Source organism: Lactuca virosa, chromosome 3 (assembly GCF_052849685.1).
Source record: "Lactuca virosa cultivar CGN04683 chromosome 3, Lactuca_virosa_CGN04683_v6, whole genome shotgun sequence".
Taxonomy (NCBI): domain Eukaryota; kingdom Viridiplantae; phylum Streptophyta; class Magnoliopsida; order Asterales; family Asteraceae; genus Lactuca; species Lactuca virosa.
In genome coordinates this window covers 99,792,132-99,808,307 of record NC_136428.1, presented here as the reverse complement: position 1 = coordinate 99,808,307, position 16,176 = coordinate 99,792,132, and positions in this window count along the sequence as shown.

Sequence of the window (16,176 nt, the reverse complement as noted above, 5' to 3'; positions counted from 1 at the left end):
TCTGGTTATAATGTCAGGGCTTTACCTTGGTTGTCTAAAATGAATTAAACAACCTGAATGTCTCATAAAAAGCATATACACGTTACATGTATATTAGTTTAAGAAAACCCAATCATTCTGAAATAAATGATTGACAGTATGTTCTTGATTTAGTATTTCAAACATGTATTTGATAAGTGTAAACCTTGATTTGTTCTGTATCAAAACCCTAGTTTCTTGTAAGACTGTGTATTCTTGTATTATGAATTCTTGTTCTATGTATAAATTATACCTATTATAATTTATATGTACTTTTTGAATGTCTGTATAACTGTATTTAGCATGTAACCCCTTGCTCAACGTGTTACAAAGGTGTTTGAATTGATGAAATAACTTTTATATTTACATACATACACAATTTCATATACAAGTAAAATTTAAACGACACTCGGACAAATAACCGGAACTATAAGCCCACATCCAAACAAGGAAAAGGACCCAGAATGAGTTATCAGTCCTAAGCCTTTTATATCTTATTTATATACATATATATATATATATATATATATATATATATATATATATATATACAAATATGAATTTTGGGGAAAAATATAAGATTATAAAAGAGTTTGATGTTTTGAGTATTTTTAGATAATTTAATGTTATTTTATCATGATTTGAATCATGATTTTATAACACAAAGTTCTTGTGTTATGCTTGTATTCCCCCCCTTAAAACAGTAGAAATTATGAAAATACGGGGGTATGTACTCACTTGATAGGTGGTGAACCGGACAGAGTTTCATTTCACGAAAAGGAGTTTATTTGTCGAGAAACCGGCTCAAATTGGGCAGAGTTTCGACAAGAGAGAGGTTACTTCTCGGAAATCTCGGGGCTTCGAGGCTTGCTTAAGGTCCGAGACTTGATACCAGGGCTTTAGGGGTTGTATGAGAGCTTATGGAAGTGAAAAGGGTGAATGTGTGTGAAATTTGGTGTGAAAAAAAGGGTTTCTTCGGAAGCCCTCGCATGCTATATATAGTCCGAAGGTTCGGACCCGGAGCTATGCAAGGCTGACACGCGTCGGACATGTGGCTTACTTCGGACCGAAGGCTCGCAGCGTGTTAGGCTCGGATTGGACCAAACCTCGGTCCAATGGGTTCGGTCCACTCAGCAGCTGCCACGTGTGAGGGTGACGTGGCATGCGAAATTGCCCGGTTTTTCCCATTTTTTCTTTATTTTTGTGCCAAACTTGCGAAAATCATAACTTTCGCATACGAGCTCCGGTTTTGGCGTTCTTTATATGCACGCGTAGGTAAAATCATACTCTACGACTTTTGTTTAGACTTCGTCGGCTAATTTTGAGTTTATTTTTAATATTATTATTTTAAACAGACCGGGACGGGAATCCGTTAAAAATTCATAACTTCTTCATCCGACGTCCGTTTTCGTCTGTCTTTTTACCGTTGTACTACTACCGACGAGATCTTCAATTCTCGTTTAGGTTGTGTCGGCTAAAAATCGCTCGATCTTTATTTCGAGTTTTTAGCTGTACACTGTTATACTGAAACTTAGAAAAATCATAACTTCCTCATACGAAGTCAGATTTTTCCGTTCTTTTTATGAAAGTTCTCGGTTTAACATAAACTACAACTTTCATTTAGATTGTTAAAGCTAAAAAGCCTTTTATCGAAAATTCAGTTTTTACACTGAATAGTGTTTTGCCGGTTTTGTCGCGGATTTTCGATTGGTCATAACTTCTTCGTTATAACTCGGATTTTAGTGCTCTTTATGTTTTTGGAAACCTTGTTACAATCTCTATCACTTGGTTCATCCCAATTGAGATTTCTAAATAATTTATTTTTGAGGGTCAATTATGTAAATATGCACATTATGCTAAAATTTCTCTTTATTATTATAAAAAGAACTACACATTGACTTATACAATTACATAGGTTTGAAATAACGATTTGTTACACTTGTGAAGCTTGTATTATAGCTTAGAAGCTTGAAAGAAGAAAGGAGAAGCTAGTGAAGAGGAACTTGAGTATCTTGAGCTCATAGATCTGGGATAACATCGTCATTTGGGAGTCTTTGGAGGTATAAAGTTCACAACTTTCTTCAAGTATGCTTAGATCTAGAGTAGTGATGTTTTGGACCCTTTTTGGTCCCAAGAATGGACCTTTATGATTTAAATTCGTTTCCAGACCTAGGGTTGCCACCCTTAGTGATATATGAGTCCCATAAGCAGTAAAGTTTCGATCTTTAAGGTCCTTTTGTGACCATGCATGAGTTTTGGTCATTTCCATGGAAGTTAGATGCTATAATCCAATTTTGGGTTCATTTGGTGGGTTGCAAGCCACCAAGTAACCTACTTTATGCGATAATACATGTTAATCGAATCAGATCTGTAATTTGGACTTAATGTCTTAAGGGATTAAGTAGTTTTGAAGAATATGGCTTAACAGGGTAGTACGCTGGGCGTACACGACAGTACACGCAGCGTACAAGCTATGCAAGCTGTACGCGTAGCGTACACAGGAGTACGCTCAGCGTACTCTTTGGATTTGGGCTCCACGTCTTTTGTGCCTCAGATTGGGCCAAATCTTTGGACTTATCAGTATTGGTCCTTAATGGGCCATAAGGAGTTGGTTATTGGGTCAAGGACATATTTGGCTTTGGGAAAGGCCCATCAGAGGAGTTGGGCCCAATTTAGAAAATTTGGCCATTAGTGGGCCTTTACTGGGCCGTTAGTGGGCTTGGAAAGATTAGATGGAATTGGGCCTAGGTTATGGTCCAAATTAGACTAAGCGGTAAAATGGTCATTTAGCCTAAGAAGTGTCATGGATTTTGACTAAGTGTTATTATGATAATGATAGCCGGGGAGTCATTGGAGCAGTCGTTGGGGATTTCTTACCGTGAGATTTAACACTCAGCTTTGCGAGGTGAGTTACCTTCCAGTAAAAGTGGGTCTAAGGCACCAATATCGGCCCACTAGTAGGTGATTATAGTTGAGATGATTGTCTTTGTGATAACTGTCTGATATGCCACTATCTGTTATGCTTTATACGCTAGTATGCTATGTGATTATGCGGTAGTGGTAGGGGTGAAATAGTCCCCAAAGGGGTAGGCCAGCACCCAGATATGCTAGGCAGTATGTGATTTATGTGTATATGCTAGGGTATTATGTGGTAGTGGTAGGGGTGAAATAGTCCCCGTATCCGGTTGAAAGACCCCGAAGGGGTAGGCCAACACCCAAATATGACAGGCAGTATTCAGTTGAAAGAGACCGAAGGGGTAGGACAACACCCAGATATGCTAGGCGGTTACCGGTTGAAAGAGACCGACGGGGTAGGTCGGGCACCCAGATATGCCTGACAATATGTTATTGTATGGTATGTGGTATGATGGGGGAACTCACTAAGCTTCGTGCTTACAGTTTTCAGTTTTGGTTTCAGGTACTTCCTCTTCGAAGGGAAAGGAGCTGACATGATGGCAGCGCATCACACATGATTTTCCGCACACGAGATTCTTGGGATTTATACTCTGACATTATTATCTTATGACATGTTTTGAGATATATGACTTATGTTTTTTTATGAAATGAGATAACTTAATGATGTATTCAATAATCTGTTTTATGAATTATTAAATAAAAAATGAAATTTTTGGTCTTGAATTTTGGGATGTTACAAGTTGGTATCAGAGCCGTGGTTTGAGGGATTCGGACGCACCTTCGGGGTGTCTGGACTCAAATCGAGGGTTTGAAAGATTTTTACAAGAAAAATAATTTTTTTTAAATTTAAAATTAAGATTTTTGAGAAAGAACAAGGAGTGTGATGCGTGCAATCGGCCGAGATCAAGTAAGTTTCCCCAAGATACCCATACACGTTATGATATGATATGATATGATTATGAGAACTGCATGCTAGATTAGGGCTGAGGATTTAGGAAGGATGCCTTATATGCCCACTGTATGTGTATGAGAACTGCATGCTAGATTAGGGCTAAGGATCTAGGAAGATGCCTTATGTGCCTGCTATATGTGCTTATTGAATTACATGCTAGAACTGATTAGTTAGTGATATGATGGCCTGATTAGGATATGCTTGGTTTTGGTTACTCAATGCCTGAATGCTGCTTGCTTTGTGCTTTTAGGAGTTCTAGTTACCTTTAGCTAAAAAGTAAACGAATATGTTAAGTTACATATTACGAGGACTAAATAATTTCAGAAGGTTAGGTTTAGCCCTATTTCGCAGCTCTCGTTTGAGTCTAACCGTTGTAGGGAGAGACCTCTCATTCGAAGAATTATCTGGTCTTAGTAATATGTAATGGTATTCGCGAGCTAGTTAGGTAAAGGTAGCAGGGATTTCTTATGCAGCTGATGGCGGAGGGTGGGTCGGAAATTACCCTAGGGTAAGCCTAGGATGAGATTAGCATGGAGAGCAATAGTAGTAGGAGGGACTTGGTGAAGTCAAGGCAATCCTTAAGGAAAGTATGAATATATGTGGAAGGTAGTATGGGCTCGTACTACTAAAAGAAGAGGATCCATACTCGAGTCAAGGAGGGCTGAGACAGAACCAGGGAACTTGTAGTATGTGTGAGACCTCTCGAGGTTATGTATAAACCTGATGATTATGTGTTTTGTTTCAGAATGGTGGTGACACGTCACGGAGAGGATGTTTAGGGTCTGGGTCAGGATCAGGTTCAAGTTCGGGTTCCGAGCCAGTTGACGACGGATTGCGCCAGTTCATTGCATCCGAGATTACGAGAGGCATCCTTGAGGCGACCCCGGTGATTTTCGGGTCGATCAAGGAATGTATCATTGAGCTGATGGAGGATCGCCTTAGGGCATTCAGGAGCGACATGGTACTGGGCCAGTCAGGGACTCGCACGCTCTCCTTCAAGGATTTCAGGGGATGCGGTGCGCCAGACTTTGACGGGGTGAAGGACCCCATTGTGGCCAGGAGATGGATTGCAGACATCGAGTCTGCACAGTTGACGAGCTTCTACCCTGAGGGGTTGAAGGTTCGGTGTGCTGCGGGGTGTTTGAAAGACAGAGCTAGAGACTGGTGGGAGGCAGTCAGTGGCACGTTGGGAGCCCCAGCCATTGAGGCTATGACCTGGTCGGACTTTGTGACCAGGTTTAGGGCTGAGTTTGCACCGGCTGTGGAGATTCAGCAGCTGGCCAGGGAGTTTCTGGATATGAGGCAGACTATTGAGTCGATGGTGGAGATTACCACCAAGTTCAGGGAGAGGCCCTTACTGGTACCTCAGTACGCGGGTGATGAGGAGATGAGGAAGGCCCGATACCATGACATGTTGAGAGCTGACATTCGAAAACATGTCAGCTACTCGACATGCCCGACTTCGGATGACATGATTGCGAGGGCGAGGGAGAGGGAAATTGATATAGAGCACATCAGGAAGAGGAAGGCGGAGACTAGGCAGGCGACTGGGGTTTCTGGGAAGAAACGCAAGGGATTCGACTCGAGGTCGAAGGGCCAGCAGGGTCGGGGCCGCTGTGGGAAATGCGGCAAGCCGTATGAGGGAGTTTGCAGACTAGGGGGATTGGGCTGCTATAAGTGCGACAAAACTGGGCACTTTGGCATGGATTGCACTGCCCCTACCCCCACCTTTCAGACATCAGACTGATTTGCTTTCATTGCAATCAGAAGGGCCATAAAAAGGTCAACTGCCCGAGATTGACATCAGCAGCGCCAACTCCAGCGACCCTGCGGATCACAGATGGCCGACAGGGCAAGTCAGATGCTCCAGTGGTGAGGAGCCGAGCCTTCCAGTTGACCGCCAAGGAGGCGCGTGCCACACCGGATGTGGTGAAGGGTATGTTTCTTCTCCCTATCTTTATTTATACGTCCGTTTTGATATTTATGTTTCATGTTTCATGTATTCTGTTAGGATCGTTCCATGTGAACGATATTCCTGTATTGGTGTTATTTGATTCGGGAGCTACCCGATCATTCGTATCCCTTGCACTCAGCAAGAGGTTTGCTGAGTCTTCAGGCACACTGGATTTTCCATTATAGATCGAGATTGCGGACGACCGATCCGTCCGGACATCAGAGGTTTTCAGAGATTGCGTCTTGAGGTTGTACGACGAATGTTACCTCGTGGATTTGGTTCCCATTCCATTGCGTGGGAACAAGGTCATCATAGGCATGGATTGGGTAGCCCTAATGGGGCAGTGATCGACTGCCAGCAGCAGTTGGTTCGGGTCAGGATCCCAAGTGGGGGAGAGTTGGTGATTCAGGGCGAGAGGTCGCAGCATGGGTTGACTTTGTGTTCAGCAGCGAGGGCTAGGCGCTACCTTCAGCAGGGTTACGCAGGTTATATCGCCTTCGTTATGGATACCAGGGAGGCGGGTAAGGCGACTTTGATCGATGTGCCAGTTGTGCAGGAGTACCCAGATGTGTTCCCAGAGGAGTTGCCTGGGATACCTCCGGAGAGACAAGTGGAGTTTCGGATTGACCTAGTTCCTAGTGCGGCGCCGATAGCCAAGGCACCATATCGGTTGGCTCCTCGCGAGATGCAGGAGTTGTCTACATAGCTGCAGGAGCTGTTAGACAAAGGATTTATCAGGCCGAGTAGTTCGCCTCGGGGAGCCCCGATTCTGTTTGTGAAGAAGAAATACGGGTCCCACCGGATGTGTATAGACTACCGGGAGCTGAATAAGGTAACGGTGAAGAACCGTTACCCACTCTTGAGGATTGATGACCTCTTCGACCAGCTTCAGGGGGCATATTGGTTTTCCAAGATCGATTTCCATTCAGGCTATCACCATATGAGAGTCAGAGATGAGGATGTACAGAAGACTGCTTTCTGGACTCGCTACGGCCATTACGAGTTCGTGGTGATGCCCTTTGGGCTCACCAATGCTCCTGCTGCGTTCTCGGACCTCATGAACCGCGTATGCAGACCGATGTTGGATCGGTTTGTGATAGTCTTTATTGATGACATATTGGTTTACTCCAAGATACAAGAGCAGCACGAGGAGCACTTGCGAGAGAGGTTTGGATACCCTGAGGAGGGAGAGCTTGTACGCCAAGTTCTCCAAGTGCGAGTTCTAGTTGCGTGAGGTGCAGTTTCTGGGGCACCTTGTCAACCAGAACAGTATTTTGGTCGACTCGGCCAAGGTGGAGGCCATGATGAGATGGGAGGTTCCGAAGTCTCCATCTGAGATTCAGAGTTTCCTCGGATTAGCAGGCTATTATCGGAGATTCATTCAGGATTTCTCCAAGATAGTGGTACCCCTGACCCGACTGACGAAGAAGGTTGTTGTTTTTTGCTGGGGGCCTGAGCAGCAGGCAACATTCGAGACTTTGAGGTAGAGGTTGTGCGACGCGCAGATCTTAGCCCTGCCAGAGGGCGTTGATGACTTTGTGGTATACTGCGATGCGTCCATCTCAGTTCTGGGCACATTGTTAATGCAGAGGGGGCACGTCATCGCCTACGCTTCGAGGAAGCTGAAGCCTCACGAGGTGAACTACCCGACGCACGACTTAGAGTTGGGGGTGGCTGTTTTCGCTCTCAAGATTTGGCAACACCACCTCTATGGGGTCCGTTGTACCATTTACATGGATCATAAGTGTTGGGTTTTGAGCATTCTAACACTTCCTAAGTGTACATGCAACCCTATTAAACCTTGGATCTATGTTTGTTTAAGATACATGCAAAATATTATTTTCCAAGGTTTATAACCTATCTAGCATGGCATGGGGTACTTTTAAACATAAAAGAACTAGATGAGTTACATACCTTTTGTTGATTGTTGATTCCTTGGAGTTTGAGAGCCAAGCACCAATAATGTGAATGCCTCAAATGGAAATCACAAATCACCACAAACTTGGAAAATGTATGAGAGAGTATACTAACTCTTGATTTTGGCCACCACACTTACACACACACTAGTGTCTTTTTCATGCAACATAAGCTTGTTTATATAGTGTGCATGGTTAGGGTGAAACCCTAATAACCCATGTCTTTTCCTCTTCCAAGGATCCATGGGTTAAAAGCTCCATGGATCATCCATGGACTTCCATATAAGCTTAGCCCACTAACAAATGAGCATTAGCCCACACCATATAAATACAATAGCCCATGATTTAATTAGTCACCATTTGATCACTAAATTAATTCATAATTAATTTAAGACCAATACTAATTAAATAATACAATTTCATATTAATATATTATAACTTATAATATATTAATAAGCCGCAAATATACTCTTCTCATAATGTTATCCATATAAATAGTTCGGGTGAAGTGCAACCCAAATGGACCATGTCGGGTCGGGTCAAGTATATACCAAATAAGTTATGGACTTAGACACCTTATCCAACAGTCTCCCACTTGGATAAGTCTAATAACTGTATTTGCGTATGTTACTTCAGGAACTAACCAGCAATCGTAGCTCTCGAAAACTCTGTTGAACTATGAAGCGCCATTTTAGATAAGTGATCATATAATCCTCTGCTCTCATGATATCAGCCGGACAAATACATGGAACAATGTCTTACTTATTGTCCAGCAGTTTGTTTCCCGATTTTGCGATTTGTTTGACAAAGAACTAAATTGAACACATCAATTAGGTTCTGACCGGGCCCGGTACATAGGTCAAAACAAAATCATCGAGGGGCCCAGATATCGCTTCTAATCCTCCAAGGACTAGAAGGAACAGATAAACTTCGACTCATATACTTGTTTCTACTACTTGTTGAATTATACACAAAGGCACGTTTTATAACATCAAGTTACTGATGCGTTTACGTGCAATCAATGCACAACCAACTCATAGGTAACAACTCATATCTCTAGGTTTGAAGACTTATATGATATTACCGTCTCACGATCACTCGAGATAAATTCCATGAAGTGATGCAAGTGAGCGTGGGTTGAATCCAATACTCATAACTTATGAGCACTCATGAGTGTTGTAGCCATGTCCAACATCTTAGACCTCTACAACCAACTCATGACAGTCTTGATTCATATCTACTTCCAACATATGACCGACTGTGGATGGTTTGAATAACTTAATCATTCAGAAAGAATAACCTAGTTATTATGGAAGTCAAAACATGCAAAGTGAAACACAATAATAATCGAATCCAATATGGTCTCAGAACCCTTTTGAATATAAATAAAACCACCTTTTATTTATCACCATATTGATTACACATTATTCATTGTATAATGTTTCAAATAATCAACTTAATACTTGAACAAAAACAACAGTTGTCCCATGCTCCTAGCACGTACACTTTGTTTTTCTAAACAATAGTTATGCCATACTCCAAGTATGCACACTATGTTTGTCTATGATCTTTACTTTGTGAAATAGATCAATTGAACATGATTCCAATGATGCTCATTTCACAATCCCAAATCCTTATTGTAAATGTAAGAATTCCTAATTCCTACCATTTACCAAAAAAACTGTTAGATTTTAAACTTATATGCACTGATCCTCTCGTAATGATTATGCACAAGGTCACCAAAACCTTGTCATCAGTCATTACAGAGGATTCCAAAGGAGATCAACTCTATGGAAACGAAGTCTCATATTCAAAGTACATTGCTTTGAACATCCTTCTTGCACTAAGGTTTTCTAATCTTACACAGATTGAACAACTTCCACCTATGGAGACATTTCCATAGTCCCATTTCGACTATCACTTCCGAACAAGAGTCACCTCTTTTCAGAATATGTCAATATGGTCCTTTCCAACAATTTACATCATACTTCCAACTGTCCCTGAGCAACCAATCTTTGGTGAACCTTAGATTGTCCTCGACAATTGCTTAATCATTTTAGTCTTATCCAATTCTAGACTTTTCCCTTCTTAATGCTCTGAGCATTTGGAATATTTAGAAAGGATGAATATTATAGCACATGTGACCGATCCTATACCCGAAGCATATGGGACACGATTCATGATGTCTCACATAAAGACCTGATACTAGATCAGTCTTTTGCTACAATATTTTTTATTTGCCATGTTTTCAAAAATCGACTATGAAGAGGGATGACGTAATCATAATCGAATTTGAGAACGCAATATATATAGAATTTCCTTATGTTGAACCATTCCAACATAAAATTCATATATATATATATATATATATATATATATATATATATATATATATATATATATATATACTTGACTAAAGATGATTAAAACTCAATCTAAGCTTTTAGAATTGAAATGAAGTATAATTTCCTCTCCCTTAATTATAGCAAAACAACTTTTTCAACCCCTACAACTTTACGAATTGAAACTTTTGTTTTTCTATAATTAACATTGCTAACTTGCAACACTAAACATAATAATCATGCTCCCACTAACATGATGATTATCAGCATAACACTTATGCTCCCACTAGCTCTGACATATTTCCAGAAATCAGCTGGACTTCTGAAATTTAGATTCGTACACCCTTTCTTAGATAGCTCACATGTGTGTCTAAACAATTTCCAGAACTATGAAAAGGGATGCCTTAATCATAGTCTTAATTGTTTAGACCTTTGCCATTTCTCACAAGTCCATGTTAGTGTGCCGGTTAACCACACACGCTCCACTAACGACTTTGAGAATGCAAACATCACAATTGCTATCTTAAAATCTTCTTAGTGAAAGCATTTCCTCACCATCATTTTCATGAATCGGAGAGAAACCTTATGACACTTAGATTTTATGGTGTATGAGTTCCTATCCATGTGAATTTGTCAAAACCATAATCACAAGACAAGGTTAGTAACAAATTCAGCCTTACATGGATTGAACTTGTTCAATCTTAATTTCTTGTCATCTGGTAGCACAAGGCCCACCAATGCTTCCAAGCTGTTATGCACACAGTTTAGAACTAACAGAACTCATATGCATAGTCAACTTAATAGGAACAGACACAGAAACAAGAATTATGTCAACTTAATAGGTTTCAAACCTTAAGTCGTGTGCTAGTGATAAAACTCAGGTTTTACTCTTGATTAAATCTTGAAATCCTTTCAGGATCTTTAAGACTCCCACTGTCCTCTTGACATATAAGTTTCCCTAGTCAAGAACCATTCCTTGACAAAACAAATATTCAAGGGATAGTGCAGATTCTTATCAAGATAAACACTTCACACAATTGGTCTTAGTTGGTCTTTGTCTTATCCAAGACATCACAACTTACCAATTTCAAATGTACAGGAGTAGAAAACATTTTACACTACATTTGATAAGTGTTTTAAACCTTACTTTATGTCACTCAATGTTACAATCTTGGATTATGACTCTAAGAGTTGTTTTGGAACGAAGTATGATCCATCTTCTTGATTTTAACCATTCCAACAATTCATGACCCCTCATCTTAGTCATAACAATGCACTAAGATGTCCTTAGAGTATGAATTTGTGATATGGTTTCATAATCATTAAGATGATCATAAAAACATGTATGATCCATCTTCTTGATTTTAACCATTCCAACAATTCATGACCCCTCATCTTAGTCATAACAATGCACTAAGATGTCCTTAGAGTATGAATTTGTGATATGGTTTCATAATCATTAAGATGATCATAAAAACATGATACTAAAGTACTCTCCCACCTTTTCAGATTTGAGAAACTTTTATCTTTCTGCCAAATTTGATTCTTCTCATCCGTTCTGCCATACATTGAAACTTTTCCAATGTTACAGAATTATACTTAACCTTATAAGTATAACCATATTTACTAATCTCTAGTAAATCATGACGAATTGATCTTTGTGGTGGACCTTGACCAGCACACACCCAGTGTACCTAATTCCTTAGTCCTTCAATTGACTCACATATGCATGTGATCAATGAATTAGTCTCAATTTTTACAAAGATGAAAATTCTCATCCATCATACAATACAACTTGTATGATTCCAAGTTTCTGTCTAACCGAAGCTTGGGTGATGAGAACCTTTCCTCATTTGGTAAATTCAGACACTACCACATATGAGAGAATCAAACTCATATTTCCAATATTGCTAGAAACATACAAACATCAATTTCCATAAATGCCATTGTAAGGGGATATAATATAAAATAAACTAAACAAAACTTTTATTTCTTTATTAAAATGCGGAAAAATATTCCTTACAATGCATCTTCAAATGAAAACTATGATATTACATATTTCCTAGCAATCTATCATAACTTTTAAGTAGTAGCTCAAAAATCCGATCCTCGAACCATGCGATAGAAATCCATCTTCGTGATCAGATTCAGCACACTCTTATTTTAACCTTCCTTTTGCTCGATCCTGAAGCCGAGTCAAACATTTTGTCTCTACTTGCTTTCAAACATTTCAGGTATTCAGGGCAGCTTCGCTTCCAATGTCCCTTCTCATGACAATAAAAACATATACACTCTTTGGGAATGGTACACGAGACAATCACAGACTTAGCCTTTCCCTTTACCTTTTGGTCAACCGGGTCGACCAAGGCCGATCCCCTTCCATTGGGACGAGAAAGCTTTTCTGGACTTCCAATGTTACCATTGTCCATGTCCATGGAAGTTTGAGAATTAGACCTTCCATCAATATTTGCTTGACCATTGCGCCAAATCATTGCTGATTCAGCAGCAACAAGCAAATAAGAAAGATCTATTAGGGTCATGTCGTGATCTGTCATATGGTAGTCTTTAATAAACTCACTATATGACTCAGGAAGTGACTGAAGAACCCAGTCAACAGCGAACTTCCTTGAAATAACAGCACCCAACATTCTCAACCTGTCTATGTGTGACTTCATTCCTAAGACAGGAGTGCACACAGGTCTTCCATCTTTATGTTTCATTTCTAGTAGAGCTTGAGTGATCTTGAACCTTTCAAGTCTTCGGGCTTGTGGGTCAGGGAGAATAAATGGAGGAGGTGGGGGGAGTGAAGCATGATGTTGAGGGACATCATCTTCAGGAGGAAAGCTTGTTTCAAGCGATTTGGGAAGATCATAGTTGTCTGAACCAGACATCTACAATGGGAGAAAATCAAGTTAGTTGATTCAAGTCCTTAATATAACACCCAATATGAAATATTAAGGCTAGGACCCAACACAATATTTTATAACTTGGAAGAGGGATGCCGTAATCCAAGCTATAAAATATTTGAAGGTAGGTGAATGACGATTCACCAATTTCCACCATGAAAAACGAAATAATTTATTAGGTTTTAATTGGATTTGAAACTCCTAGATCTTTTGAGATTCATTGAACTTTTCAATGGCATGTTTCAATCTCGATTGTGCCCTTCAAGTTTTGTGACTGGGATGCCGAGGATCATAAAACAAGGTGTGAATAACCATGCAAACTCACTTGGTACCCTTAATATTATCACCTAATCGATGTGCCGGTTAACCACACACGCTCCACCGATCTATGATAAACATTAAGTCACCCTTCGTGATCCTTACTAGTCCAAGTTAGTGTGTCGGTTAACCACACACGCTCCACCAACGACTTGGTAAGGTACAAAGTGTGAATTTCATGGGTTAGCACCATATTCACATTTTCCTAAAGTAACTAAGATTGGGAATTTATAAAAGGTTTAGTTACTTTATAATATGCATTATACTTTTAATGAGAATTTAAAGTCATTGTCCTACCCGTTCGGCTAACGACCCTCCACCGATCAAGGAAGCGGTGGGTGAGAATGGACACCCATTAAGTTGCCATTTTATAGGCAACAACCTTATACCCCCGTTATAGACCGGCTTCGTGAATGAGGCCTACTAACGGTAGAATGACTTATTCTTATACATATATATAATAATTAACCATTAATGTTATAAATAGTATAAGGGTTGAATTTTAACTTTTAAAACTCTAAGGGTTTGGAATTAAAGTTTATTAAAGTGTGTGAAACTTTACAAATTCCAAAACTTGAGGGCAAGTTTTGTAACTCTCCAAAACTTTTCATTTCATAACTTATGAATTAAAGGTTCATAAAAATGAAGACTCTTCATTTTTATGTAACTTATGTGTTTAAATGTGTGTTTAAAAGAAGTGACCTTTGGATATCCATAACTTGAGGACAAATTATGGACTCCATTAAAACACATAAATGATCAAGAATTAATCCTAAACAATTCAGCAAATAATTCCTATCATCTTCTAAATTCATAAGAACATGAACATGATCATCAAAGTTTCAAGAATTATATGAACACATACAAAGCATGAATTTTTGATATAAGCTATTGTAAATGGATTAGAACTACCATTACACCAACTAAAACAAGTTTTAAAACACCAAAACAGTTTAGGGTAATGTTTCTAGTTCATTTCCAGCAGCAAAAGTCGAAAAACTGCATTCTGAGGCTCCTACTCGCCGAGTGCACGAACCTACTCGGCGAGTAGGATGAGTTTACACATGAACTCGGCGAGTCCCCCCATGGACTCGGCGAGTTCATCAGTCAGACAGCAAAAAATCGACTTTTTATCACTATTTTGCATCAAGTATCAAACAAACAAGCCTAGGCTCTGATACCACTGTTGGGTTTTGAGCATTCTAACACTTCCTAAGTGTACATGCAACCCTATTAAACCTTGGATCTATGTTTGTCTAAGATACATGCAAAATATTATTCTCCAAGGTTTATAACCTATCTAGCATGGCATGGGGTACTTTTAAACATAAAAGAACTAGATGAGTTACATACCTTTTGTTGATTGTTGATTCCTTGGAGTTTGAGAGCCAAGCACCAATAATGTGAATGCCTAAAATGGAAATCACAAATCACCACAAACTTGGAAAATGTATGAGAGAGTATACTAACTCTTGATTTTGGCCACCACACTTACACACACACTAGTGTCTTTTTCATGCAACATAAGCTTGTTTATATAGTGTGCATGGTTAGGGTGAAACCCTAATAACCCATGTCTTTTCCTCTTCCAAGGATCCATGGGTTAAAAGCTCCATGGATCATCCATGGACTTCCATATAAGCTTAGCCCATTAACAAATGAGCATTAGCCCACACCATATAAATACAATAGCCCATGATTTAATTAGTCACCATTTGATCACTAAATTAATTCATAATTAATTTAAGACCAATACTAATTAAATAATACAATTTCATATTAATATATTATAACTTATAATATATTAATAAGCCGCAAATATACTCTTCTCATAATGTTATCCATATAAATAGTTCGGGTGAAGTGCAACCCAAATGGACCATGCCGGGTCGGGTCAAGTATATACCAAATAAGTTATGGACTTAGACACCTTATCCAACAATAAGAGCCTGAGGTATCTGATGGATCAGCCAAATTTGAACATGAGACAGCGGCGATGGTTGGACGTGGTGAATGATTACAACTGTGAGATCCTCTACCACCCGGGGAAGGCCAATGTTGTGGCCGATGCACTTAGCCGCAAGGCATTCGCAGCCCTGATCAGAGATATCTGCCTGAGGATGACAGTAGTGACTCCGCTTTTGGAGCAAATCCGGGAGGCCCAGCAGGAGGCTATGAAGGAGGAACACCAGAAGAGTGAACGTATCGTGGGTCAGATTTCCTCCTTCGAATATGATAGTCGCGGACTATTGACACTCCATCGTAGAGTGTGGGTTCCATATCATGGAGGGGTGCGCCAGTTTTGATGGAGGAGGCGCACAAATCCAGGTTTTCTATCCATCTCGGGGCGACGAAGATGTATAGAGATCTTCGTCCTAAATATTGGTGGCCCTGCATGAAGCGGGACACATCATGGTACGTAGAGCAATGCTTGACTTGCAGGAAATTCAAGGCCGAACACCAGCAACCACAAGGAAAGATGCATCCATTAGACATTCCCCTGTGGAAATGGGAAGATATCACTATGGATTTCATCACGAAGCTTCCCAGGACCGCACGTGGACTAGAATCGATATGGGTCATCGTGGATCGGTTGACCAAGAGTGCTCATTTCATCCCGATCCAGGAGATTATATCAGCTGAAAAGCTAGCCGAGATCTACGTTCGCGAGGTGGTGACACGTCATGGAGTGCCTGTTTCAGTTGTGTCAGACCGAGATGTTCGTTTCACTTCCAGATTTTGGAAGCGGTTTCACGACGAGATGGGTACTCGTCTTCACTTCAGCACCGCTTTCCACCCTCAGACTGATGGGCATAGTGAGAGGACGATTCAAACTCTCGAGGACATGCTATGT